The 11,286-nt window shown below is 41.4% G+C and overlaps 1 protein-coding gene across 1 annotated transcript in view; it reads left to right on the top strand.

Moving 5' to 3' along the window:
* The first annotated feature begins 1,720 nt into the window (after window positions 1-1,720).
* The window catches only part of LOC131428264 (uncharacterized), a 59,331-nt gene continuing 49,765 nt past the window's right edge, over window positions 1,721-11,286 (top strand). The window contains exon 1 of the mRNA XM_058592064.1: window positions 1,721-2,722. The gene's annotated coding sequence lies outside the window, so the exon portion shown is untranslated. The remainder of the gene's footprint in view (window positions 2,723-11,286) is intronic.

Here is an 11,286-nt window from a genome sequence, read left to right as displayed (position 1 = left end):
CGCCTTTGGAAAGACTAAATTCCGTTTTTTTTTTAATACTTGCAGTTTTTACTTATATTTTTCCATTTTTAACGAAATTTCTTGGAGTGTCGGTAACCGACCAACTTTTTTAAAATGGACAAAATTCATCACTTTAATAAATTGATAATGATTTTTTTTTTCAATCGATTAAACCAGCTTAGTTTATTATTCAGTTGTTAGCTAGGGACTTTAGCTTCCCATTGATATATATATATATATATATATATATATATATATATATATATATATATATATATATATATATATATATATATATATATATATATATATATATATATATATGTCCGCATAATGTGCACTTAGTCAAAAGTTATAAGCTTAAAAGAAAAGGGTGCCGATAACCGAATACTCTCCCCTATTTATAGATTTGCGTGCTTCCCTACAGCTTCGCTTTTGCATCAATTGACCAATCAGAGCGGTGCTTCCCAGCTGACAGAAGCGAGCATAGCGTCTTAGAATTTTAACTGACAACATAGGATACTGCTTGCTATTAATTTCAATCATAGATAATTGAGTTCCCAATTCATGGTCCAGAATATTGATTCCGGTTTGGATAAATAAATGATGATTCAATAGTTTTAGACATCAGATAATGTTACACCGTTACAATTCTGGAAGCGAGGCTGTAAAAGTTACAAATTTCACACAATCAACTAGTACGAACAGTCTATATTCGGAGGTGTGAAAGAACGCGTCCTTTTTAATCGTGGTAACGTCAACGAAATTTTATCTGCTTATGCGAAGCAGACAACATTTTCTACATGTTAGAAGATGTAACATTCTGCCATCTCTGAGAAAAATTACGTCACGCATGAATTTTCGTCAAGTGTAGTTTTCATTTTATAGGATGCTTGACCGTATTCAGTAATGGTGAATTGTGAAACATGAAATATTTCCGACATAGACTTTGTTAAATATTCGCAACGTAGATATCGTCCAATAGACCTACAACCTGATTTGTCGTATGGTCATGAACTGAGTTATGCTGGCCTGATTTTGATACCATTTACCTTACATCCTATTAGGCACGGCAAAATCATATCCATTCCATAACAATACACCACGTACATCCATCTTCCTGTTGCTTCTTCGATGTTTGCTTTGGAGCGCATTGGTAGGTAAATGGAACCATTCAAACACGATGCCGTCGCCTCGCATTATGTACAATACGCAAAGCATCAAGCCGTTCCCTCGTTCGCTTCCTTCTTCTCTGTGCTTGAACCGAAAGACGAGGCAAACAATCAACAAACCAAGTAGTGCTCAGCGATGCGTTCCTTCTGCGATCCCGCGTACATTGCCGGCCTAACCAGTGAGTAGAGTTATGCTTGTCTGTCAGCCCTCTGTCAACTACGTTGCTGCTGTAACAGCATACTTTTCCGGCAGAAATTGAACCCGAAGTGGCAGCCTTTGCGAGGGTGTTTTCGCTTCTTCTCAGCCTTCAGTTTCAAGTTACGGATTGCGAGCGAACAATCGATCAACAGAGAGAGAGAGGAAGAGAGAATCGATCAACGCGAGGTTCCACAGAGAGGGAACTTCCCTCTCCTACTGTCTTTTTTGTTGGTTGAAATCGTGAGGTGCCATACGAGTCAAGAGAGAGAGCTTCCGAAACGCTTCCAGCTAAGGCGCCGCTGCTTAAACCTGCCAGCGATTGAGCTAAGTCAGTTTAGTTTAAACCGCACACGTGAGTGGAAGTGTTTGTAGCAAAGTGTCTCCTTCAATTGCTTCAATTCCTTCAGTTTAGATTCCACCAATCAACAACGAGAGTGGGATTTGTGTGTCTGACCGCAGTGTCGTTCAATTCCAAGCGTCAGCATTGTTCGGTGCGGTCGAGGAATTTTTCGAGTGAACGGAAAAAAGCGGAAAGTGCTGATAATACTGTCTCGATTAGCGCAGGAATAGTTATTGGGAACAGAGCCTTTGGCCGGGACGAGACGCGATTGGCGGCAACCTTATCAGCACCGTTACGGATAGAATTTTATGCAGAGTGCTTCTCCAGTGAGCTATTTTTGGATTTCAATGTGCATTTTTATGATGATTTATTCTGGCGGGGCGATGTGTGATGTCATTTGAATGCCATATTCGAAGTGAAACGATATGAAACAGGCAAGCGAATTCTGCGTAAAACGCTTGCAGTGGTGGTAGCAACTTAAAATAAAACCCGAATTCAGTGGCCAAAAAGTGAACGAGATAACGAGCCGGCTAAGGATCGATGGTCGAACAGTGGTACAACAAGTGAAGAAATTGTTGCAGCGTTTACTTTTTGACAAAGGTTTAAGTTGCGCTTAGTCGAGGAATTCGAGCGAATCCAAACAACTGTGACCGGAATTTCGAAACCATCATAAGAAACAGAAGAAAATCGAGTTTTGAAAAAAAAAGTGCTTTTGCATTGTGTTTTGTTTTTTTTTCTGGTTTCGCCTTGCCTCAAAACAACCGACTACGAGTTAATGCATCTGTCATAAAAATGATTTAATGAACAAATTGTTTCGCTGATTACCCACGGACGTGAAGTCTGTGCTGAAGCTGCAACGCGAAATAAAAGATAACCTTTCGGGACTAGAGCATAAACAATCGGCGGGCAGTGAGCCGTAAACGGGTGACTTTGCTGTCGCCCCCCGCCTCATCTCAATTGGAACGAAGTTGAGCTTGAAGTGTTAATTGATTCAAACTACAACAAAAAAAGGTGAGTAACCCGACCGTTGAGTTGGATGTAGATTTACTCGGAAGGTAGGAGCGTAACGATGTCTGATTCATCGGCGGAAAGTGTAATTCCGTGGAATCAATGTTGGGTTTAAGTGCGCAGACAGGTTTCAATCAAAAGATGCACTAAGCATCCCGGGTAACAATCACAGGTCTCACTTATTTTCCTAATGGGTCAGAACGAACGGTATCGGATGACACCATCTCGTTGAGTTATGACGCGAGTAGTTGAGCAACTGCTGCAATCACAAAACAGGTATTCCAGGGCCTTCCAGGAATTCTACCGACACCAAAGAAGAAAAGAATTTTGATTTGTAATTATACGGGACTCTATCTTCATTCCTTCCACACGGGGAAAAAATAGTCGACCGTGTAATTTATGGCTAATATATTCCGACTTTAGCCTGAACCCTCGCGATTATCGTTGTTTCTCCAAATGCTGATCATTTCTCCTTCTCCGGAAGGTGCTGCTACTTCTGTTTTTTAGATTAGCCCACCAGAACGTAGCAGTACCTCTCCGATCAACAGCCAGCAGTCATAATCTCCGGATGTTACGCTCTATCTCCCCCGCTTTACGTCCAATGCCGCTACACGGCAGCTTCGTATATGCGCACACAATTCTTGCCTATTTGCTTGGAATGTTTTGATTAGAAGCTAGTTCTAAATTGGCTCGTTTGTAGTACACGCCGGGTTGCCAGGCCGCAGGTTGATACGCGCAGAATACGCGTATGGATATATCGAAAAAAAAGAGACTCAAGGATGGACGGCCACCGATGGTGGAGTTCATTAAAGCGTGGAAAATGAAACAGCATTTATGGTACCCTCGAGCTCGAAACCCACTTCGCCGCACCGGAGGAGACTCGCTCGGAGGGCTTAATCAAGGGATGCGCCGAGAATTGCGGGATCTGTTATTTCGATGTTCGACGATGTTAGCACAGCAGTGATGCGATGACGGGAGTAAATAAAGCAGTGATCCCTAATGGAGTGCTGCTGCTGTTCTTTTGTCGGACACTACTCGAGAAAGACGGCGATCTTCTCGCCTTGGGCCGACTGATCTGGTTGAAAGTGATGATTTCGGAGCTGCTTGTTATTGGCTTCTGCGCTTTACGCGTTTTCCTTGCCGCGGCTAAGCTCGGGAGGATGCCTGGGATCGCATGCCAGCTGGTGTAATTTTTTTTTTGGTTGCCGATGAGAACACGCTGCGCTTAGCGGGTCAAACAAACCTTAGATCGGTTTCCGATAGTCGGTTCAATGTCCGTGCCGGGTGCTGAATGTGGAGACTTTGGGGCTATTTTTTTGTGTGGTTGCGGTTATTATTATTGGGAACTTTCCTTTAATGTATCAATTTGGATGCCCATTGTGCGCCAATATTTAACGGGAAATCGGGATGATTTTCTAGCCTGTATGAAACAATTCACAACTAAAATGCCAACTCAACAACCAAGTTCAATAAACCTCATAATTAGAATTAACATCATCATTATTAGGCAGCGATTACAGCAAACTGTAAGTGCACAAGCGTCGAACAGTTCATGGACCCGAAGCTAGCTAATTAGTCCTAATCGTTGCTCAAAAAGCAAAAGTCATCTTCTTAAAGACGCCCACCCAGGAAGCTACGTCCAAGAAATCACTTGTTATCTCACTGTTTCTAGATCTACTTTCGCTTGTCCCGGACAAAGGCAGACACATCCATTTAACCGCAAAATTACCACAATTTGAATCAATTGTTCCGTAAAAGCCAGTCCATCGAGAGTCGTCTCTAATCACTCCCTAAACTTCGGTCTCCGTCCGAGCCCGAACTCTCCGCCCGGGTCGTGCAAGGTAAATACGGATGACCGGTCGATTCTTGTGTGTGCATAATTTTCCTTAAAAATAGATTTCCTCTCGAGATCGAACCTCGACCCCGACTTGGTCGTTTCCATCGGAGAAGCTACAGTCGGAGAACCAGACCAGAAGAGGAATTTTTTAATAATTACCTTTGTTTTTTCTCTATTTTTCGGATATAATTGATCTCCGAAGCGATGAGATATTGAACCGAAAATCTGGTGCTGTAGGAGGAGGAGGACCCGAAGAGGAAATCGACACGCATACTTTCGGTCGGTGGAGTTGGGGATTAGAATTTCGTAAGGTTGGAAATAGATTTCATCGAAAGTTAGAACTCATCCGCTTACAGTCAATTGCCGATGATGGTTGGATCGATGATAATTGAGCTTCCCCCTGTCTTCGGTTTTCCCATACACCGACACCAAGCACGATAGAGAGTAATTTGGAAATTCTTTTCGATCGGATCGGTTCGGTACCGGTTTCTGGGCGTCCTTGGGGTCAAGTTGGTTCCCTTTGTGGCGAACATCGCGGTGTTTTGGAGCATCTTCGGTAGCGATTCACCGAAAATGTTCCAGCAAATGCAAATTGGTTGCTCAAATTCTTAGCACAACTGATGAACCATCCTGAAAATTATTTACTGAGTTGCGCATCCAATTACGATTTAATGGTTTCGATGGTTTGGTTTTGACTCGGTGGGCAAAACGGCTCTGCCGGATGATGTTGGTTCGAGCTGTTCTGAGCGTTCGTTATGGATACTATTTTCACTAGTCACTGAGTGACCTCTAGCAGTTCGTACTATTGCGTAATTTAATTGGCACGTGCTGTTTCTGATTTAGCATAAGGTGATTGAAAACATGCAATGGTAAGGAATTCGCTTCGCCATCACGTAGCTTTTAACGGTTTGTACGGAGGAATTTATACCTTCCTAAAATTCCAACGCGTTTTGATATTACTAGAAAGAGTTCCGCCAGCTGTGTTCGAAGCTTGTCAACATTTCAACGGCAAAATTCGTCGAACTAAGTTTAACTGGTTTGCTTCTCCCATAAACATTCTCAGAAAAAATACCCATTCTTTTCACCTAATAAAGTGCAAAACCAACCAAGTTTTGTTCAATAATTTAATCAAACCGAATTCAACTAGACATTCCACTACAGAACAAATAAAATAAACACTCGCGGATGGGTTTGCTATAGACCAATTTTAAAACTTCAGTTTGAACCACACGATTGACTTGTAACTATCACACGTTCCATATAAATCTGATAACACCGACAATGATAGGCAGATGGCGCTTCGATCGGTTGATGTAATTTAATTTTTGGCGGTAAATTCGCATCGTTGACGTCGTTTAATTTTGAGTGATAAATTCACAGTTTCCGCCGTTGGAATATTTTCCATTTTCGCGAATCAGCAATGTTCAATAATAAAACTTTTCACTAAACAACACGCACTTGCCTCAGTTGCACTATCACTTAAAATAAATGTTTCGACCAACTACATTACTATGAATTGTTTGATACACATTGGATTTACACTTTTTTGAGTGCAGCACCCAGGCACCGTATCGCACTCCCAGTGATGCCAACTTCCTGAAATATTAACAAAACATGAAGCCAACAAAGAGAAACTCTAATTTGTTTATGTAATTTCTTCACAAGCTTGTTTGTGGCTACCTAAACTCCAGTCAAAAGCTACTCATTTTTGCAAGATCCGAAATTTGTCAAGCCTCATTTTGCGAATTTTGTCATGCACATTGAGATTACTACAAATCTTTTTTTGCAGTGCACGCTTAAAATAGTTACTCAAAAATGATCTACATCTACAACTCATCTACAGACAAAGGGAAACAACTCTAATTTAGAGTAAATTCTTAGTGACTCAAATTTAATTTCTTTAAATTGGAAATGATGGATAAAATCTATTATCATTTCGGTCAACAGATACAGATGAACAGTTAAATTAAAATACGCGATCCCACTAACAAAAAATACGCGATCCCACTACAAATGGTTATTAGACTTTTAGACAGATCTCTCGAATTAAAAAAGAGTTCTTACGTTTAACTCAATTTTTAAAGTTTCCATGCATCTGTAGTAGTAGCTTTTTATAAGCATGTGTAGTGGAGGATATAAATCACTTTAGGGTTTTTATTTTATTTTCTGCAAAATGTTAGGTAAAACTAAAGCTTGCTTCATTTAGAATTGGAACAAACTTTTGCCCATATTGTGGCGCTCCTGGTGGACGGATTTGGAAGTTCTTGGCGCCCACGTGTCGGGAATTTTGTCAGCTTCACGTAAGATTTTTGACATTCCGCAAATCGACTTTACTTTGTAAACAATCAACATGGAAGCCGAATCAAGGGAAAAAATTGTGCAGAGTTATTTGGAAAATCCATTGTGGTCTGCATCTAAGCTAGCTAAACAGCTGAAATTACCCAGAAATACCGTTTGGCGCGTTATCAAACGGTATAAGGAAACATTGACGACGATTTGGAAGCCTCAAGCCAATCGTCGGAGTGAAACTGTCGACCGGAAACTGCCCTGGTAAGATTTTGAAGACGATTAAGAGGAATCCTAATCTGTCGGACCGTGATTTGGCCAGAAAATTCGGTGCTGCCCATAGTACCGTGAGGAGAACTCAACTCCGGGAAGGAATCAAGTCGTATCGAGCTAGCAAACAGCCAAATCGGACCATAAAACAAAATAGTGTGGTCAAAATTCGTGCTCGGAAACTATATGACCAGGTGCTGATCAAGTTCGACGGGTGTCCTCTGATGGACGATGAAACCTATGGCAAGGCTGACTTCGGGCAAATCCCAAGTGAAAAGTTTAACTTGGCAACGGCTCGGGGGGATGTTCCAGCCAAATTTAAATTTGTTTCTGCCGACAAATTTGCAAGAAAATTTATGATTTGTCAGGGCATTTGCAGCTGTGGCAAAAAGCGAAAGTTTTCGTTACAAATAAGACAATGACATCGGAACTATACCAAAAAGAGTGTCTCCAAAAACGAATTTTGCCCACGACCATCCGGTAATGTTTTGGCCAGATTTGGCAAGCTGTCATTACAGCAAAGTCGTTCAAGAATGGTATGCAGAGAAAGGGGTGTAGTTTGTTCCGAAAAACCTTATCCCACCCAACTGCCCCTAGTTCCGCCCTATTGAGAAATACTTGGCAATCATGAAAAGGAGACTCAAAACAAAGCGTAAGGTTGTCAAAGACTTCAGTCAGATGATGACCTGGTAGAATAAGATAGCTAAAACGATGGACGAAGAAGGTGTGCGCCGCCTAATGAGCCGTGTTACAGAAAAAAATCGAGAATTCCTTCGAAACCCTGTCGAATAATTTTATCCGTATTTTTTCTTAAAAGTATGAAGAAAACGCTACATTTGTATAAAAAAAAAAGATCTTGAATTCAATAATAAATAACTGAAATACAGGCAATTGTCTCTGCTCCAATTCTATCTGAAGCAAGCTTTACTCACTTTTGTGTAAATTTTCTAGGGAGCAGAATGTATTTTAACTTCAAGTTAAAATTTCATTGCTAAGTTGTTATTTTTTTGTTGTCAAGAGCAAGATTATTTGTGATAGTTTTACAGGTATTTTTAAGCTCTTAAAAAAAATCCGGAAAAAACTACTATTAGATATTTTGATTTTTTTATCAATTTTTATCAATCTTGAAAACACTGTTCAGTCATCATCAACTGAATACTTCTGATGCATAAGTCGACGAGTACAGTAACAGATTTCCTTTGTTTTCGTTCTCTTATATTAATTACTCATCAATTTTCACGTTCACTTCTTAACTATTTGTGTGAAATGTAGCCCAAAATTTTCATTTTGCTATCAGTACCACATAGTTATCGAACATTTGTATAAATGGACAGAAATATTCAAAAGAGAAAGTAATCAAAGGAGAATCTGTCATTGGTTTTTAGACCAATTAGAAACTTTCAATATCGCTGTCGGACGTTCGGGATCAGAAAATTAACCCTACACTGCACGAAAAAAATCCTGTAGTATTACGAATCGTTTAATGTGCATAGAAGATGCGCGACGCATTACCAACGTTTCCGAGTATAGAAATTAAAAATTGTCAGTCAGTAAATTTTAAAAACTAAAAGAATTGTCAAGTCCGAGAGTTCAAGTATCAAAAATTTGAAATTCAACACCTAGTTTCTAAGTGATTTGAGAGAAAAAGTCCAAAACCAAATCGCTTTTCACCTGAATTCGGGTCACCGAATAGCGCCAAACTTCAGCAAAACAACCACCTCTGTCTCAAAATTGCCCCAAATAATCTGCCATTAGTTTTTTTTGTGGCGACTTCCTTTCATTTGCTGCCCATATTACACAACTTCGTAGCAAAATCAACCCAAAAAATGAAATGAACCGTTCGAATGTAGGATTTGATGTCATCACACGCACTGGTTGCACTTGCCGAACCGACTGGAAAATAAAACCCTCCGAAGTTCGAATCCACCATTAGAAAGCATCTCCTGGTCGCAAGTTTCGTCGTTTCGACTGCCATTAGACCAGGTGGCCATCCATCCATCCATCTACATCTCAATCAGCGTCGGTTTCCATCATTAACCCGCCGATCTAAGTTGCAACCGGTACTGGGACGCTCTTACGTGTGCCACATCGTCGAACTGTTTTGGGACGACTTTGCTTGCGTAGCTTGAGGTGCCTGGCCGCGGCCAATCACGAAACCAGTGTCCAAAGTGAATAAATGTAAATTATAAATTGAAACTTCCTGTCTTTCGATGCCTTTCGCTAGCTCCCATCCCGGACCAGACGGCACAAAAGGTCCAACGAAAGGGTCATTATACGTGACGGGCACATACACAAAGTTTTTTTTCTTCATTTTTCCCTGGATGCTGAAATGTATATGGACTACGGGGACACACGGAGAATTGTTTGGATCCAGAGTTTATGAGTCTATTTTGGACAACATTGAGAAACAAATACCACCCGGGATCTGCGACGAATCTCTCGGGAAAACTAACGAACCAAATTCTGAAGCAAGCGAAATATTTTCGATGATCACGAAGAGAGGTAAAAGTGAAAAACAGAAGATCAAGATGAATTGTAGATGATGGTAATTATGTACTGCGAGATTTGTTTGTGGTTTGATCCCGGCTTGGGATTTTTTGTTCTTCTTTGGTCTTGCCCAGAAATCAGCCGAGAGCTGTTTCGAAATGGAATGCGCCATGATCAGGCATTTTTCGAATGGGCAAATTAGTCTAATGGATCTTTAAGCACTGTTCAGAGCAGTGTTTTAAGAGTACTTTTAAAAGAACAAAAAAAAAACTATCAGCACTTTGCACATTGTTAAAACATCGGAAGGCTTGCATGGATGACAACAAAATCATTGGCAAATTGTTCGGACTGAATAAATCATCCCCTCCCCCGCACAGTAGCCCTTCATGGCTTTGTTCTAACTGGAAAATACTTAACGAGCCATTGGATATCCATCGTGGCAAATGGCGTAGAAATATTATCCGATCAAATAGAACGCTCCATTGCTCTCAAATTGATTACTCCCGTCGCAAATGACTGGAGGACACCGTTGTTCACGAGTTCCTACCGCAAAAAATCATCCGCGCGGCGCTAACCGTGTCTCCGTCGGTCTTCTGTCGGGCGGCCGGACCGCCAAGAGAGCAGCCAACATTAGAAAGGTTCCGCATCCGGTTCACTCCCGAAATGTTAGCTGAAATATGATTTATGTGCCGTTCGGTTGGACCACTGCAAAACGGGGTTTGGAATTTGGCGTAGCGCCAACCGGAATTGCCCTTTCTGGGCAGTCGGAAACGGCTCGGAAGTGAACCGTTTCAGAAGGGCACCGGGTTTGGTGAAATTTGTGCCCACCGGGTTGGTCACTGCCGGGCGTGGTACAATTTATCGTTGGTGGTGATTGTTTTTATGGCTAGATAATGGACTCGAACTGTGTTTCTCGACGGGTTTCAAGTTCGATTTTGATTTGATACCGGATCTTGGTTTGGCGAGAGCTTACAACTGTAACCGTTCGCCAAAGTGAGTCGGTTAGACAAAAGAACGTTTGTGTTTGTGTTTGCAGAAAAAATGTTCTGCAAAGTGCAAATTGTTCAATGGGTTGGGATGATTCATGGCACCGGTAAAGCTAGTAGTAGCTTCCGTGACTTACTGTGTCAGTTCTAGGAACTGAAAGCATTATAAAACTGTTCGTCAAACTTACTTCGACGGGACTCGTTATTTTCCTCTCTGCTGTAAGCTGCTTACCTCCCGACTCTACACATCCGGACGGATTTCATCGTTGGAACTATTTTTTTTATTACTACCCGTAGAAGAGCAGCAATCGGAAATCGTCGTGTGCGGCAGTACAGCCAATCAACGACCACCCTCCAATTATCTCGATCATCATTATCGGCACCTCCTGCGCACGGTTCGTCACCATAGTGTGGAACCCATCCTCTCACCCGCACACCCATCGAGCGAAGGAAGTGAAGCATCATCTATTAAACACATCCATCAGGATCACTCGGGTAGGACGGATCATTTTTCTCGTCCTTTGCCTCTACGGTTTAAAAAGCTATGAATTTTATAGGTTAAATAGCACGCAACCTCTGCTGCTGTTGCGATGTAAATGGAAGTTTCCCGTCTGCGGATGAGTGTCAGAAGAGGAAGAAAAATTTCCTCCGAACGATTGTGTAATTTTTCGGGATTGTAAAAACACAGGCACTCGAATTCA

This window comes from Malaya genurostris, chromosome 2, assembly GCF_030247185.1.
Source record: "Malaya genurostris strain Urasoe2022 chromosome 2, Malgen_1.1, whole genome shotgun sequence".
NCBI lineage: Eukaryota > Metazoa > Arthropoda > Insecta > Diptera > Culicidae > Malaya > Malaya genurostris.
This window is presented reverse-complemented; position numbering and strand designations above follow the sequence as displayed.